Source organism: Sphaeramia orbicularis, chromosome 13, assembly GCF_902148855.1.
Source record: "Sphaeramia orbicularis chromosome 13, fSphaOr1.1, whole genome shotgun sequence".
Lineage (NCBI taxonomy): Eukaryota > Metazoa > Chordata > Actinopteri > Kurtiformes > Apogonidae > Sphaeramia > Sphaeramia orbicularis.
Window position 1 is genome coordinate 29,605,948 of NC_043969.1, and position 18,348 is coordinate 29,624,295.

At 39.6% G+C, this 18,348-nt stretch overlaps 1 protein-coding gene across 10 annotated transcripts in view; it reads left to right on the forward strand.

Annotated features, from left to right (window-relative positions):
* Positions 1-424: 424 nt before the first annotated feature.
* Positions 425-18,348, forward strand: part of LOC115431834 (muscleblind-like protein 1) — an 83,987-nt gene continuing 66,063 nt past the window's right edge. For 2 of the 10 annotated variants that reach the window (XM_030152487.1, XM_030152497.1), the window contains exon 1: positions 430-644. The gene's annotated coding sequence lies outside the window, so the exon portion shown is untranslated. Of the gene's footprint in view, positions 645-6,350; positions 6,474-11,163; positions 11,179-18,348 lie in introns of those variants that run through there. The other 8 variants (XM_030152494.1, XM_030152493.1, XM_030152495.1 and 5 more) reach the window with 7 other exon arrangements.

Genomic DNA, 18,348 nt, shown 5'->3' on the forward strand with positions numbered 1-18,348 from the left:
TTGCATGTGCATTAACATAAACATTTGATATCTTTCTATGGTCTTCATCTGCCCCCAGGCAAGAAGCAACAGTTAGTGGTCACATGATCATATGAGTGTGTCCTCATTTTGTTGTTATCTGGTTAGCTCAAGCCTAAAGTCAGCGTTAAATAAAAAGACAGGAGGATGAATACAGTTTGTAAAACATTTTTTTTCCACTCTATTTCACTATTTAAACAGAACACACTGAGAGAGAGAGAGAGTCTAAAGAGCTACAGGAGCAATAGGGGGGAAAGGAGAGAGAGGCTGTTGCCACAGCAACCGGAGCCGCGGCAATCGTCATCATGAGGCATTCTGCATAATGTGTGTGTGGACACAGCGCGTGTGAGTTCACCCTCCTCTCTCCAGACAGGAGGCGAGGACATCCCCCTCTAACACTGTGCCAACAGAGAGAGGAAGAGAGAGACAGACACAGCAGCAAGAGAGAGAGAGAGAGAGAGAGAGAGAGAGAGAGAGGGAGAGAGACTGAAACCCCATAATGCACTGCATGCTGCAGGGCTGAAGTCGTGCAGATTCATCAGTTCCTGTTCGGAGGGACTGTGTGTGAGCACACACACTCTCATACACCCAGACCGAGTGCAAGAGAAACACAGGCAACCGGGCAGGTAAGGCAGCATTTGTGTGTCTGAGTGGACAGATACTGGCTTTAAAGGACAGTCTGTCTCTGTCACTGTCTCTCCAAAGCAGGAGAGAGGACAGAGTAGCTTTATACAGACAGCAGGATGTCATTAATATTTGACATGTTATGATTTCGACAACTTCCCTGCCTGTTGCTAGTGTTTGCTATTGTATGCATGTGTCAAGTCTCTATTAGTTTCCTGGTTTGACACTGGGCTCTGGTGCAGTTTGCACAGTTTTTCCTTCTTGCAGGTGCTAGATAACTGCAACTGATTTGACTATACTGGGAAGGTTTTGCATGCTGGTGTAGATACTGTGGACTTCTAGGGAGAGCTCACTGATGCCACTGAAATTTACAGAATTTACTTGGCATATCCTCACATCATGTAAATAATATGTAACTGGTACAGTACAACACAGTAATGTTACTGAGCAGTTAAATAATATTTGCAATGCCCAAAACATAGAAGATCAAAGTCAGTTTAATTATAGAACATTATTAATTATAATAATGAAGTCAAATAGAATCCAGTAACACTAAAGTGAGGCTAGTCCTGATATTAAATTGTAATCTCTAGGTTAAAAAACAACTTGAAATAATTATCCATAAACCACAGACTTTTACTTGGTGACCAATACTGTTGTATTTTTTTTATAATGAAGAGTAATGAAGCATTTTATAAATAATAAACTTTTACAAGTTTTTTGCTTCCCAGAGATGCATATAGCTTATGTAGTTTATGCAGTCTAGTAGAACACTACCAATTGTAAAAAAACAAAAAAAAACAAAAAAAAAACTCAGCTTTTTTTTTTTCATCTTCATGCTATTTGAAGTGACTCTAGTGTGAGCTGATTGGCGGGTAAAAGTGTGTCTCCTCCATTATGGGTCAGTTTGTGGTTTAACGGCCACTGAGCCTGTATCTATTGCGCCAGAGACACAGACTGGAAAGCGCGATTGCAGCAGTTTAGGGCTGGGACTCTTAAACTTTATTACCCCTGAACTCAAATGGGAAATTTCAGTCCTCCACCCAGGGACTGCATCATGAAGTCATGTTTTCAATATGTGGAGACACGTTGTTGGGTCAATATAAGGGACTGAAATTCTTTATTAAATTGCCAATTTAATTAAAAATGGAAATTATAATGATTTCATTTGTTAAAACTCTTAAGAAACAGTTGTATTGTTTGAAATTCCTGCCCCAGTTAATATCATCGTTAAACCTTTATCACAGTAACACCTCAAAGAAGCTTTGAAACAGTTTTACTGGTGCGTCTTGTATCTTTAAAATGTTTTTTATATGGACTTTGGAGGCTGTTTTGTGCTAAACACTGTAAAATTCTATGCGATGAGCTTTGTGGTTTGGGGAATGAAATGCACAAAAGTCATGATGCAGATCAAACAAAAATATCTGTTGAATATTCAGTTTGTCTCCATTTAGCTCCAACAGGGCAGCGCTTTTATCTGCTCTAGCCTGCAGAAAAGTACTTGTCAAAAGTCAAAATGGAGAAACTTCTCTTTTTCATCACTGTTCCCTTCATTAAAAGTCCTCTTTCATTGTCTGTCCTGATAGAATTATCCATTAGATGCCTATGTGATAGCAGCGTCTATCTCTGCCTCTACTCAGTAATAATTCAGCTGTGGTGTCCTGGAGACTCAAAGCACCGGATAAAAGTGCACATGTGTGCATGTATATCATTACATATAGTACTATACATATACATATACTTTACATATAGTCATACTTTATGAAGTGATCATAATTCACCTGGAAACTGAGAGGAGGTAGAAGGATGTTTGTTAATTTTGTTAGATGTCAAAAAAAAAAAAAAAAGTTGCTTGCTTTAATCCAATCTGTGCAGATTCTGAGAGCAAATCCAGCAGGGCTTTAAATAACAGTGATCCTATTGAAGCTATTTCAGTAGGGAGTTTCAAAGTTTAGGAACATTTTGAACAATGGTCATTCAGATATTCCACTGCTGGTCTGTTACACAGCTCTGTGTTGACAGATTCCCACATTTTCCAGTGTTGTGTGGTGAAGTCACATTGTAGGGCCCCAGAATATGTTGGTAATAGCAGACGAAGCTGTTCAGAGTGAGGAAAAAGGACACTTTAGCTCTGCAAGACCTTGCAGTTTTAAAAGACTGAAATAGCTGCTGTTGTTTGAAGATGATCCATTTAATGATTTCACTTCGGATGCTCAACAGTTGAACAAAGATTTGTACCTCTCAGACACACTCCAGGTTGCTTTCAGCTGGATTTTCCATTTGGTAAGATCTGTAATGTTCTCGGTAGATTTCTTTTACGTTTGGTCCAACTCTGGCTTTGCTTAGCAGCACAGAACAAGTCATATATGGATCCAAATCTTTTCAACCAACTTGAACTCCTCTCTATTATTAGTATTTTTTTTCCCAAATATTTTTCTCATTCTCATTTTTAATGACTCAGAATATAAAAGACACATGTTCATGATTCTATGGCCTTGTTTTCATATGAGCGTAACAAACTGCGATGTCATGGACACTGTGTTGTGTTAGAAAGCAGTGCCTCAGAAGCCCTTTTCGTTCTCTTCTCAGTACACAGACATCAGCAGAGCAGTGAGCAGGAACCTTAGTGTGCATTAAATTATCTGCAGTTGCAGCAATTATCTGCAAGTCGAAAACCTTTCACTGTGCCTTGTTTCTACATCACTGTGTCTCACTCTTCTTGAGATTAGAAGCACATTGTCACTGATAGAAGGGATATTTTCTCAAATACACACTTCTGTGGTACCTATTGTTGTGTGAAGTGTTTCCCTTTTATGCTACTTTGCATTTCTATTCCAAGATGTCTCAGAGGGAGACGCATTATGGAAATTTCCATTTTAAAAAATCTACAATGACTATATAAATATATCAGGTAAATTAAAAGATTAGAAAAGAGAATAAAACCTACACATTGACTAGTTACAACATTAACATATATGTTAAAGTGGAGTTTATAACATTTACATATTACCGTATGTAATATATTGCCATGCATTTCCTACATTGCTCATACTCAGGAAAATCTATAATTTTACTCAGTGTAATGACCTGATTTAATGAGCATTTCACACCTTTCATGAGGAATCATGTCAGTATAATTCCAGTATAAGTAGTTATATAAATACAGCAGTATTTCAGTCATTCAGGATAATTATTTTAATGATCTACACACCCTTTTGCGACTCATAATCCAGAAGAGAGCTACTTTATTGTATACTTACTATACTATAATGTGTAACCAGTGGCCTATGCAAGCCATATACAGAAACTAACCATCTATTTACTATGATATAAATTGACTCATTTAATGTTAACATTAAACAAACACTTCACTGGAATTATTTGTAGCTATTTTATTAGCATGAAATGATATACTGTGAGTATATGCCACTAATGTAATGCTGATAGAACTCCTGTAATCATGATTTCTACCTGAATCACATCAGTGATGGTGAAAACAACTCCCATGATTCCACGCTGCTTTACAATGTCATCAAACTACACCTTTTGTTTGTGCTTTGATTGAGACCTCTGGTGACAGATACTACATACTGTGCTTCGAATTCATCCTCTTTAATTGTTCTTCAAAACATGGCATACATCTTTATAGTGTAACACTGACAGGAGCCACTTTGCTGGCATTTACTTTTTATAGCAACTACATTTTGCTCAAAGTAATTCACTACTGTGCATCTTGCCATCCGTGCATATCACTCAGTACAATGACACGTGTGGGAGAGCAGCTGACCTTCTTAAGTGTCAATGAGCAAGACACTATATCTGTCGCTGACATGTGTGAGTGCGAGGGATAATAAGTCTTTCTTTATTCAGGTTAACACAGACTCGTTGAAAACATTAACCTTTTCTGAGAAATGTGCTGTCAGATCCTGTTCGAGTGTACTTACTATAGACAGTCGTGTTGTATGTACATACTTGGATGCTATGATTGTAGAAGACAACAACAGGACCTTTTTTGGGTACAGGACAGTGACCTGCCAACTCTAAAATTGAAATTCCATATTACTGGCGTCTGCGGTGCATTGCTCTGACTCTATGAACAAATTAATAAATATTTATAGAAGCTCAAGATAAACATTAAGACTTAGAACAGCGCAGAGATCCATCATAGGTGCTTTAGAGGGCAAGCTGCAGGCTGCTTCTCAATCAACACCTTTCCCTTACACTCTTGTGCACACACTTACACACACACACACACACACACACACACATGCAAGCCAATACAGTGATAAATTCCAAACACACTGATATATTGCAGCCACAAGTCAGTGATGTGGCTCTGAGTCACTTGGTAACACCCACCTGACACATACACACACACACCTCCGCAAACACACGCATGCACCACGCACTCGCACATGCTCTCATAGACACACACATGCACCTGACGTAGTGTTTGATGGAGTTAGACACCATGGCAACAGAGCTGTGACTCTTGCTGTCCTGTGAGTGGACTGAGGTTGTGGAGGAGGGAGGAGAAAAAGCTACCAGCTAGCACTGCTACTCAAGTGCAGCTATTACTATTCTCAATCTCTCTTTTCTCTCTATTGTCTGCAATTCCTTTTCCTTCTCTTCGCTGCAGCCACTGTCTTGCATGGTGGTGTATTTCTTTCTTTCTTTCAAGTGCAATATAAAGGCTGTGATATGAAAAACTCGACCAGGGGAATTAGAGGAGGCAGAAGAGAGGTCAGCAGGCATGTATTTTTAAAGCCATCGATTGTGCAAAACCTGACACATCATCAGAGGGAATCGCGCCTTTTTTCTCGCAACCAGACATCACTCCGTATGGCGTCTTATTTGTTGACATATTATTTTTATCTCACCCTTCTTGCACTTGCACTTGCACTCCTTGCGTCTCCCACTTTCGAGCAAAGAGTAAAATGATTTAACTCCTCTTTTTTTTCCCCTTCCCTTTCTGTTTAATCCACTTTTAATTTTACTGGCATGGCAGTTTGAATCCTCCTTCCCTTTGTTCCTGTCAGTCATGTTTTATAAAGGTAGTAGCACAGATAAAGCAGGCAGAGGGGAGGGCGAACAGGGAGGAAGGTGTGTGTGTGTGTGTGTGTGTGTGTGTGTGTGTGTGTGTGTGTGCGCAGGTGGACAGATCACACAAACAGCATATATGTATAAGATTTATTGCCTGCAGATACAGATGGCGGAGACACAGGGAGGACGAATAGTACAGTGGGAGAGTTGGAACAGTGCAGGTGAATTGCATTTTGGACTCCGGTAGCATTTTCACGGTCTGATTGTCAGCATTTGTTAACATACACACATGCATGCAGAGGCACTCGCACACACTCATGCAGTGTGAAATTGTGGGAACGTGGCTGTTGACAGAAGAAGTTTGTCTGAGTTAAGTTCCCCCCCAGCTTCACCCTCCCTCTTCTCCTCCCTCTTTTGCATACGATCCAAGCGTGAGCTGTGAAAGGTGAACTCACAGCCTGCTGTGGATAAATTATGTGTGACATGTTTAGCTGTGCTGCCTTATATGGAAACTGGTGTATCCGAATACAATAGGGCTCTGCCAAGAGGGAAGGAGGGAGGAAAAGAGAGAGGGAGAGGGAGAGAGAGAGGGAATGAAGGACAGGCAGGGAGGGAAGGAGGAAGAGGAGGAGGAGGAAGGAAAAGAGGCAGGGGAGGGAGAAAGAGAAAGAAAAAGGAGGGGGTAGTGACGGAGGGAGTGAAAGAGAGGAGTGCCGCGAAGCAAGCATGAGGTTTTCACTTTCCATTCTCCCCTCAGCAGCAGTCAGATGAGTCCTTGCAGAGATACAGTAAGTCTTTGCTTTTACTCTTTCATTTGCAAAAGGTGTGTGTGACTTTCTGTGTGTTAGACTCTAGGTTGAATCTTCCCTTCTTTATATTCTCTGCTTTGTTTTGTCGCTTTAGGATTTTTTTTTTTTTTTTTTTTTATCACCATCTGTGTGATGTGTGTCTGAGTGAGTTGTACATCTCTTTCTGAGTACCACTGTGTGTGTGTGTGTGTGTGTGTGTGTGTGTATGAGTGTGTGTGTGTGTGTGTGTACATATGCAGATTTCCACTGTGCTTCACTGATCATGTGTGGTTGTTCTAGGCGGGACAGTTTAATGTGGAAAAGAGCTGAGCTGACAAAAGAATGGGTGATGTTAGTGTTTAATGTTCCAGCGAATAGTCCGCGCACACACACACACACACACACACACACACACACACACACACACTTATATATGCAGAGTGACACACACATTGACACCCATTCCCTTTTTCTGGCAGACTACACTCTGTTACTCATGTGCTTGACTACACTGAAATCCCTGTTGGGTGACTACAACTGCTCACAGTGAAGCTAAATATGCACCCACATTTATGGATGAATGAATGAAAACACATACAGCCATAACTCTCAAGACACACACTTCTGAACCCCCCCTCCCTCCCTCCTCCTATAATGACAAGACTACTGGTGTTTACACTGGTGCTGCCCTCAGGAAATGATTAAACTCCCCCGTTACCCAGGCCGTCTACACCAGTCTGACACTCAAGTGCACACGCGCAGAAGCACACATAAATGCACAGTCACAAAATAAATCACGATTAAATGAAATGGATATAAACTGGCCTCATATTCAAACTGTTAGGTTTGTGTCCATTAAATTCACGTCGGAGGCCGGCGAACCGTAATTCTGTCATGTTTTCTCAAGGAGTGTGTTTAAAAGGCCGCAGTTAATAAAGAGCAGGGGTGTTTGAGGAGAAAATGATATAATGAAAATAGGAGATGACGCTCTCTTCTTGGTGAATTTTGAGAATGAGCTGGATTTTACAACACCGGCTGGATTGGATTTTGTATTCATTCAGAGTTTTTTTTAATTTTCTTTTTTTAACATATGATTTGAGCATTTGAACCAACTGTGGGCTATAATAAAAACATTTTATAGTGCAGGGAAAAAAAATATGACACAGGAACTAATGAGCCTTAGATATTAGATTTCACAGACAACAATAAGAGCTTTAATTTTAGACTGGAAAAAGTCGTGATTGGGTGGGTTTTTATATCTGCCTGGATCTGCACGTGGAACCATTGTATGAGTATTTTATCTCCTTGTCGATCGTATAACAGGACAGATTACCGTGACTGCATGTCTATCCACATTTTAGCCACAAATTCCAACACCTCAGCCTCTCTGTCTGTCTGTCTCTGTCTTTATGCAGCTTTCTGCTTTATTCTGTCTGTATTTTTTTTTTCTTTTTTTATGCCTGTGTTTTTCTTCTAGTTAGTGACTCTCGGTGGGTTGAAAAAGCTTCTCTGCAGATCAGAGGAGGCAGATCTACAAGGTCATTAGAGTATAGAACAGTGAGGGTGCAGAGGCACTCAGATACATACTGAATTTCACATCGCACGACTCCAACCAAACAACCCAGTGTTAGAACAGGAGCAGACTCTAACTGATGGAGAGCAAGGGACAGACGACTCATTTTACCTGCTTTATGTTGTTTTCATTTCAATAAACGTAGAGTGAATGCATCCTCTTTTCTTTTCCTCCACCCCCCCCCCCCCCCCTTTAACTAATCTGTCCTTTAGAAGTGATGTCATCTCCCTGCTGTCCTCAGCAAGCACAGGGTAGCGTGTGGAATGCAGATGAAGTGTGTGTGTTTGTGTGTGTGGGTAGTGACATGAACACACTTACTCTGATTTACATTATTTAATTATGAAGAAGAAAGGAAATAGGGCGGATGCTCTGATCAAGGTGACAGCAGCAGAACGTGACTGAAGATAACTTTGGATCCCAAGCCCCAGAAATCATCACAGGGCTCATAGACAGTCAGTCAGCCACTCAGACAAATGGTTGGGGGAGTCCTGCGAGGCCATTTGGCGAGTGGCGAAATCACAGTGAGTCAGTCAATGGTGTATGATTGCTGTTTTCCCTGCAGTCTGCAAAGCTGTCACCGGACTAATGCACACTAGTGGAAGATGTAATCTATAGTAAATACAGTTGGCTCCACGAAGGGAGCCCTCTGTGATTTCCACAGATTAAGGTGTCAAACTGAATCACTGGTCATAGACAGCAGAGGAGTACAGATTATCCAGTGTTTGGCCAAATGCTGCTCTGATGAAAACTTACAGATATTTCATGAGTGTGTGGCTACATTTGGGAAAACTATTTGTAGATATTTTCTTTTGGGAAACATCCACTCCTTTGGTATTTCCTGATTTGATGAAAAATACCAGAGTGCAGAATGCTAAAAATGCAACAATAATAAATACTAGTGTTAAGCTAACTTTAAGCTTTTCAGCCTCATTTGAAGACTTCTAATCAATAACTTTGTTTCTGTAAAGCAGTTTTTTTTTGCTCAGTCTGTAATATTCAACTAAAAAAATATGTAATGGAAACCCTGGGATGTTGAAAGAACTGTCAAAAAAGTCTCACATGAGGTGATGTATGAGACATGTTATGAGAGCACTGAATTCCAAAGAACTAGTTTGATGCCTTTATGTGAGTTCAGTTGACCTTATATGACATAACACATCTCACCATTAATTAGAGTCACAGTAATAATATCCTCTGATCACATAACATCACTCAACACATCACATTAACATAGATCACGCTCAATTTTGGTATGTCAGATTTTTTTCTATTTTAGGACACGGCTGTAATTAAAACCACTCACTTAGAGGAATGGTCTGGTCAGCCATGTTTTCATTAGCACACTGCATTTTCAAGGTATCAAATTAAAAAACACTGAGGGTACATTTGCAAAATAAACTTTTAACACTCGCTTGAGGTAATTCTGGTCTTTTTGGTTGATGTAGATGCAGTCGTTGCAGCCATTTGTGCGATGAAAGAGGAAGAAACAGTTCCAGTGGCCTATAAAGTGTGATATAATGGCTGGTATTAGCAGCAGGTGCATATGCGTTACATGCATTCATGCATATTATTCCCCTGTGTCACCCATGAAAAAAAGGAAACATTACCCAGAACCGACATCTCACAAATCCACTTACAAATGCATCTACTTTGCATTTTCCTATTTTAGTGTCACTTCGATAGTTCTCTTCACATTTGCTTGACAATTATATGGAAGCATGACTACTGGTCCTGAACGGTCTCCAGTCAAGGATTTTCCCATGTTTTTCATAATTTATTCTTATCTTGCTGTACTTAATAGTATCTCCCTGTCTGAGCACACTGGTGAGCCTGTCTGACACCTTTCCCTCTCTGATTTCATCTCATTACATGCTGCATGTCGCCACACTGTCTATCTCCATGCAACCTGTGTCTTCTCTCCGTCTACCTGACATTTTTTTTTTTTTTTTTTTTTTTTTTACACATTCTATTATTCAGCTCTCTGCCTATGTGCCTCATTGTGTGTCCTGGTCAATATATGTCCTATATGTGTCAGAATAAAAAGGAAAACCCGCCTGCTGTCTGTGTTTGAGTTGGTATATCTGTGTTTTTGCTGTTTTTCCATGTGTGATAAAGGCTCTGTACTGAAAATGCCACATGCGGAGGTGGTAAATTTACACAGGGGAGCTTTTTCAAAGTGGGCAGACTACTTTTTCATCAGTCTCTACTCCTTCGACCTATTACATCTATATCCCTGGCATGTCTCCTCTCTATCACTCACTGTCTGTTTCTACCTGGTTTGTCCGTCTCTGTGTCTGTCTGTCTTTCTGTCCCTCTGAGTCTTCCATTGTCACTGTTTTCAAATCTTTCGACCCACAAACGCACACTCATACCCGCACCTCCTCCATTGCTATTCCTGAGAGGAGCAGACTGGTCTGGCAGTGGGTTGGTTTATGTCCATGAACTCAATGACATCCTTGCTGCCGCTGCATTACACCACAATGACACTACCACTGCCAGGAGCAACTGCAGAAAAGGCAGGAGTAAAAAGCATCCTGTGGATCACTTTATTATGCATATATGCCCAGTGCATGTAATTGCTGCCTTTTTAGCATGCACAAATGAGTACATAAATGTAAACATATTTTATCTCATATCCCTGCTGGCATCTACTATAACTACTATAACCGCCTCACCTCCTGTCTCTGTGTGCATGTCAGGCTGTTTAAACACTTGCACTGATATCACAGTGCAGACGACAGCTTGCACACGTGCCACTTGACTGCCCTCATCGTCTCCCCTCCCCTCTGTTTGTCTTACAGCTGAAGGAGGGAGTCATAGATTGCGAGTGTTTATGCGTGCGTGGGACTAGAAAATGCGTGAGAAAGATAGTTGATGTAGCGCATATGCATACATATTATTCATATGGCTGTGCCTGGAATATCAATGTACCCACTGACCTTCCATTCATCTCTATAGCTGTGCATCCTCTGTGGATGATGCAGATCTGCTGTCTCATGGTTTGTGGTCAATACTAATACTGTGCGCATGGTCAAGAGTGGGTGTGCATTTTTTATTTTTTGTGTATATGTGTATGTGTGTGTGTGTGTGTGTGTGTGTGTGTGTGTGTGTGTGTGTGTGTGTGTGTGTGCCGTAAGCTAAGAGATGGAATGTCTAAGATTACCCTGATGGTACAATCTGTGGAAACATCATCGTAATGGAGTTTTGTTTCAGGAACACAAGTGCTAGGGTTGATGACTGTGGGATCAAATCTCCGAGGTTGCCTGGGTGGGTCTGAGCATCTGTTTGACAGGGTCCATGTGTAAGCCTTATTAATACAGTTGTCCCTTTGGCAAGGTGTTTCAGCTCATTAATGTCACTAGAATGCCCATCACTCCTTTTTCTGGAAGTAGAAAAAAAGGGAGGCAAAAAGCAAATTTAGTACACCGAGGTTGTAGATAAAATAAAAAGAACAGCAGTTTTGTTTAGAGCCCAATTTTCACTGCCATATGCATTAATCTTTGTGATTTCCTGTGGAAGAAAAACCCTTAAATCATATCATGCTTAAATACATACTACCAGTTAACAGCACAAGCATGTGTCTACATAGTTAATATTTCAGCATGCTAACTTAACATTTATGTTGAAGGTCAGAGTAGAGCAAATATTTCTGCTTGAGTAAACAGAGTATTAGATGTTCTGCTGCATTACATAACCAGTCGTTGAAGACTTTTAAAAGGGTCGGTCAGTGGAAATCCCCATTTGCTTGGTTAAATAGCTGTAATTATCAAAGGTTACATGAGCTTATAAAAATGACACCACAGCAAATTGATTGTTAAATTACTGGTCATACACACTATAAATAAGTATTTTGGTTTGGGTCATCGTCAAGAAGCCTTTTATTTCCTCTTTAACCCTTAAAGACCTAGAATTTAGTGGTGACTTCCAAATGATGTTTCTCTAAATTTAACTCTCTTAACTTCACTGATTATAATTTAGTCTGTGTTGTGCATTTTTTCAGTGGAAATCAGGTATTTTCCGATGAATTTCACATAATTCATAGATCATGTAGATGTTCATGTGGGGGGGGGGGGGGGGGGGGGGCACTGATCTGCCTTGGCGGAGGTCTGTGCTCTCCAAGTGCTTTTCTAGTCTTGTATTTTTTAATACATAGCCCTACTTCTTGGATCTTTTTTTTTAGCCACTTATGGGTAGGGAACCAAATATGGTAACTTCATTCACCTTAATTTTCTACATGACAATACAAATTTTTGAAACATTTCACTAAAGTAATACAGTCTTGTTAAGTCCTCCAATAATACACAAAGGTTGAAATTTTGAATTTCAGTATTTCAGTGAGTGAACTATAAAGGGTTAAGCTATATATATTAACTGTAAGGTAAAAACAAGCATCTATAACAGAAAATTATGGTGTTTCTATGTTCAACGCAGGGTCACATGTAATCCATTTTATCTGTATTTTACCTGAATCATTTCAGCATATTCATAGAATTAGTAGTTGACTAGTTATTTAATATATCAGATCAGGAGATGCTTTTAGTTGGTAGCAGCTGGTTAGGCTATTTCAGTTCGGAAACACAATGTTTTTTGCATTATGTCTATAGAAACTACTTTTTTGGTTTGGCTTGTTAGCTTCCTCTAACCAGCTCTGAAATCCAACAACACGCCTATAGTCTGTATCATAAATGCCACATGCTTCATCTTTGCAGCACCTCAGAAAATCTCTATTGGCTCATTAATGTCCAGTGGAACAGTCTACACAGTCGGTTCAGAGGTGTTATAAAGCACAGACGTACACCTTTTACATGACTTCCCCCCATACCACTATGATTTCGCTCCTGACACCATTAACCACATTGTCCTTGCTTTAAACACAGTTTTCTAGTTGCTGTGGTGATGATGACCTTGCAGCACATTACCGTGGTACTGCAGCATAAGGTGTTGTGTGAACAAGGAACAAGATAGATAGATAGATAGATAGATAGATAGATAGATAGATAGACAGATAGATAGATAGATAGATAGATAGATAGATAGATAGATAGATAGATAGATAGATAGATAGATAGATAGATAGATAGATAGATAGATAGATAGATAGATAGATAGATAGAAAGAAAGAAAGAAGGAGAGAAAGAGGGGGCCGAGACAGTGGGCGAATCTAACGAGGGCAGCTACTATTAAAAGACGAGCCACGTTCACAAAGTTGTTTATGTCACATGATACTCGGGAGCGCAGCTTACCATAAGGCGAGCAGATTTTTGAAGAAGACGGGAGATTTGGGGAGAGGAGTGGAAAGACTAGTGCGCATGCAGAGAATAAGAAAAGGCAAACAGGTGGGGATCAGAGAAAGATAAATGAAGAGAGATGGGAAATGTCAAGATGGTATCACGCTGGAGCGCCATCAGAGCTCTGAAATGGCACACGCCCCCTTTTCCCTCTGATTCCTGCTTCCTCCTATATCCTCATTTATACCTGACAGGGCCTATTTTTTCCCCCTTCGCCACCAGACACCGGCCTCTGTCTCTCAACAACTTGTACTAATTGCTCCTGTTTGCCTCCTATCACTCTTGCTTTACCCTCTTCCCTCACTCTGTCACTCCGTCGGGTCTCCTTCGCTGTATTAGTCTTTCACAGATTCTCCCCTCCTTCTCTTGGGCCTGATGCTCCTATCAGTATAAAGGGCAGCTCAGGTCGTATATAGATGATATCCTGGTCAGCCGGTGATGCGGTGAAATACGAGCGTCCAGCATCTGCTTTTTGCTGCTGCAGTCAGCGCCCTTTAACCTCTCGCATTACTGAATTCCCCTTCTCTTCCTCCCTCCCTGCATCTTTCGTTTTCTTTTTGTCGTTCTGCTTTTCCGAAGGTGCTCTGCTTATAGCCTCGACCCTCGACATGTTGTGCAAACTCTGCCACATGATCACATTTCAACTAACCTATTATAATCCCCATTTCTGATCAGTTATATTTCCTAACCTTCCCCAAAGGATAGAGCAAGGGTGTCAAACTCATTTTAGTTCTGGGACCATATACAGCCAAATATGATCTCAAATGGGCCGGACCAGTAGAATAACAGAATAACAGCCCAAATAATCTAAATCTTACCAGGTGTATTTTTCTCATTTCAAGCCTAATATCTCATCACACTTAAAATAAGACATGATCACCTAAAGAGTAACTGTCCAGTGAGATATAAGAACTTATTGTTAGACAATAGATCTTGAAAATCTTATTTCAAGAAATCTTACCACGATAAATTTCACTTGTTACATTGGCAGATTTTTTTGGTTAATTCAAGTTTTTTTTTTTTTTTGCTTAATTCAAGATTTTTTTTTTTGCTTAATTCAAGTAAAAAAATCTGCCAATGGAACAAGTGAAAATTATCGTGGTAAGATTTCTTGAAATAAGATTTTCAAGATCTATTGTCTGAAAATAAGTTCTTATATCTCATTTATAAGTTACTCTTTAGGTGATTATGTCTTATTTTAACTGTGATGAGATATTTTGACCAGAAATGAGAAAAATACACTTGGTAAGATTTTGATTTTTGCAGTGTACAATGTCAAAAAGTATTGTGTAAAAAAAAAAATAAAAAAATTAAATGAAATCATGAAAATATTCACATCTACAAACTACCGTTTGAAAAATGTGAATCACATGAACAGCCATGAACATCCTGAAATTTCTTTAGAAAAATTAATGCAGTTTTAAGAGTATTATGCCTCAGTTTATCATTTACACATATGTACAGTGGAAAAAAAAACAAGTAAAAAAAATAATACAAGAAATTTTTTGCTTGAATTAAGGAAAAAAATCTGCCAATGGAACATGTGAAAATTATCTTGGTAAGATTTCTTGAAATAAGACATTATGTTCAAGCCAAGGGAGATCTTGAAATTAGTTTATAAAGCTCATTCTTAGCTGTATTTTACAAATAGTGTGAAGTTTTATGTCCCATAATAAACTTGTGATGTTCAAAAGTAGTATTTTCTCTCTCAAAAGAACATTTTTTTTTTTTACCTTTCTTCTTTATCATCCACTTCATTTTACGTAAATTTAACTTATTTTTAGTTCCAACTCAAACTCTGTTCTATATTTAAGCCCATAGGCTACATGAATAAGATCAGAAACTGGCATTTTGAGACAAAATGTCTTGAAAGTAGAATTCCTGACTATATACATTACAAGTTACAGATCAGTGGCACAAAACATTTAGTTACAAGCAGAATATTGTTAAAATCGCACATATTTTTCTGAAGAAATTTCAGGTTGTTAATATTTGTTCAGGTTATTCACATTTTTTTGTGAATAGATAGTTTGTAAATTTACTTTTTTTACACTACAACAAAAACAACATTTGGAGTTTTCAGTATTTATAAGTTATTCTGATAGTACTCTATTGGTCTGATCCACTTGAGATCATATTGGTCTGTATGTGGAACCTGAACCTGAATCGATTAATATCTTCAGTGTAATCTTTGCATTTTAGGTCAGATTGGACCCTTTGATGGGCTTGTTTCAGCCCACGGGCCATATGTTTGACACCCCTGGGATAGAGCATAAAAATCTGATTCTGGCCTCTTGAAGTTTGTAACAGTCGTGGAATGTCTGAACAACTTGCGGCCTAAATAAACAAGACCTTTTGATTGCTCGACACCAACTCTGGGGCATGTTAACAGATCAGAGTTTACACCATGACTCCTCAGGGGAACTTTGTTTTCAAGAAAATTATTTCCTCCCACTTTCCAGCAGCTTTCAACCACTACCCTTTTTCTTTTTCTTTCTCAGTCTATTGTTTTTTAAAGGTCAGCCATAGGAAACTAAACATAGAAGAACATGCTCTCTGCCTCAGTTTTCTTCACCTTCACTCATTTCTTTCTTTTCTGGAAGTCATTTAAGGTGAATAAATGGCTTCCATCTCTGGCTCCTGTTCATTACATTTTTCCTCATTTTTTCCCCCTCTCACTCCCTCTTAGATGCTGAATGTGGCTCGCATTAAAAAGAAGCCATGCCATAAAAGAATATCCCATTTTTAACTCAGACGCACACACACAAATCATAATGTGCAGCTGTATCAAGAAAAACATCAGAATACAATTTTCATCTCCAGTATTTTTTTTAATATCCTCTTTATCCAAACTTTAAAAAAACAAACTAACAATGTTATCAGCTCCATATAATCAGCAAGTGAGCAGCAGTGTTGTCATAGTCAGTTAAATTGGTGTGTTTTGCCTGGATGGTTGTCATAACCATGAAATAATCCAGAGTTCGGCCAAACAAGCGGCGCCGTTTTAGCAGAGAGATTAGCACAGGCTCATGTGGCTTATTCTAAACGAGGAGTTGCGTGAACCCCGGTGACACTCTACAGTAAAACGTTGCTTTGTATGTCAGCAGCTGAAGTTTATCTGGAGTGAGACGTTATGTTTAACCAGGATTTTACCCTGTGTTTTTAACCCTTTAACCCCTGATACATTATTTCAGTGAAACAGTGAATTTGCATCTGTTTCATTGTCATAAAAGCTGCTGTTAGTATGTGTTTGTGTTTCTTTTCTTCAGTGGTTTTGTTTTACTGTGTGATTTAGGGTCAAAACAGGGTGGAATAACAGAAAAATACAAAGAGAGGAATTGAAATTTGACAGGTTTTTACTAAATAAGGCACTGAGAATGTCCATCAATAAGAGATTTAGGATGTTGAGCATGAACTTTGAACTGGAACACACTGAACAACAAATAGTGTTGTAGTACTCGAGTCTGGTCTCGGACTTGAGACCATTTTCTGCTTTCTCGGTCTCATCTAGGACTTGACCCTTCAAGGACTCGGTCTTGACTTGGTCTCGGACCACAGTGGGAGGAGAAGGACTTGTAATTTCAGAGTGAGTCCTCGAGACCAACAGATTTTTTTCATGTTCATGTTAACAAAAAATCCTATTATCCATCATTACAAATAAATTTAAATAATTATATAAAAAAAACATATGAAATGTTGATGGGCATTATTTGAAAAGTACATCCCATGGTGCAATGCAAAGATTCTGCGTTCAGTGAGTGTCAGTGACTTCACTTTAGTTCCTGGTGCGATCACAGAGCGGAGACAAGATGAGCGACCATTCTGCAGTCCTAAGATTTGCCTTTCTTAATGACAAAACAGTCATTGGAAATGGAGGTCGCAGGTCCTAACAATGATTCAGAATCAGGATGGGCTTAACATACTAATGACAGAGCAGTACTGTTGAAGCAGTTTTGAAAAATTGGCAGAAGATGATGCATATGGTGGTATGATACAAAAAAGTCCTAAAGAAGAGGTTAAGTAAACAAGAGTGTGCCAGACTGCTCCTATAAACAATTCCCAGTCTAGCTTAGTCTGTAGGCCTGACTGATTATTAACTGGGGTGATATTAAATTATGGTCATGAAAACTGACTTGTTTTTATGGTCTTGGTCTCGACTTGGTCTTACTTCCTCAAAGACTTGGTCTTGCTTCAGTTTTGACTGCATTTGAAAACAAAGGTCTCAGTCTCAACTCAGTCTCGATCCTTCAAAGACTCGGTTTTGACATAGGTCGATCTCGTCCCCTTCACTAACAACAAATATTTGCATTTCGGCCCAGTAGTTTTTGTTGTGGGGTTCTTTTTCTAAATTAGTCCAGCTGCTTTTTTGTGCCTCGTTGAACTCCAAAAAACAGTTACACACTCAATCCTGGTAAAAACATAAACCAGAAAAGCACTCGGAGAGCGCAGACCTCTGCCGAGGCAGATCAGTGCTTCCCCCCGATGTTTGTTTGTCTGTCTGTCTGTGTGCAAGATAACTCAAAAAGTTATGGATGGATTTGGATGAAAATTCCAGGAAATGTTGATACTGGCACAAGGAACAAATGATTACATTTTGGTGGCGATCGGGGGTGGGGGTGGGGGGGCATTGATCTGCCTTGGCGGAGGTCTGCGCTCTCTTTTCTAGAAAAGCACTTGGAGAGCGCAGACCTCCGCCAAGGCAGATCAGTGGGCCCCCGTGGCCCTCCCACCCTCAATCACCACCAAAATGTAATCATTTGTTCCTTGTGCCAGTATCAACATTTCTTGGAATTTTCATCCAAATCCATCCATAACTTATTGAGTTATCTTGCACACGGACAGACAAACAGACAAGCCAGCGCCGGCAAAATCATAACCTCCATGGTGGCGGAAAAAAAGATAAAGCGACAATCACGACTACAATGCAAACAACAGTAAAAACAAAAATTGACAAGGAAAACAGTGTAAAAAAAGTCGGTCTCATTCGCTGCTCTGTGTTTTGCCCCCCCATTGC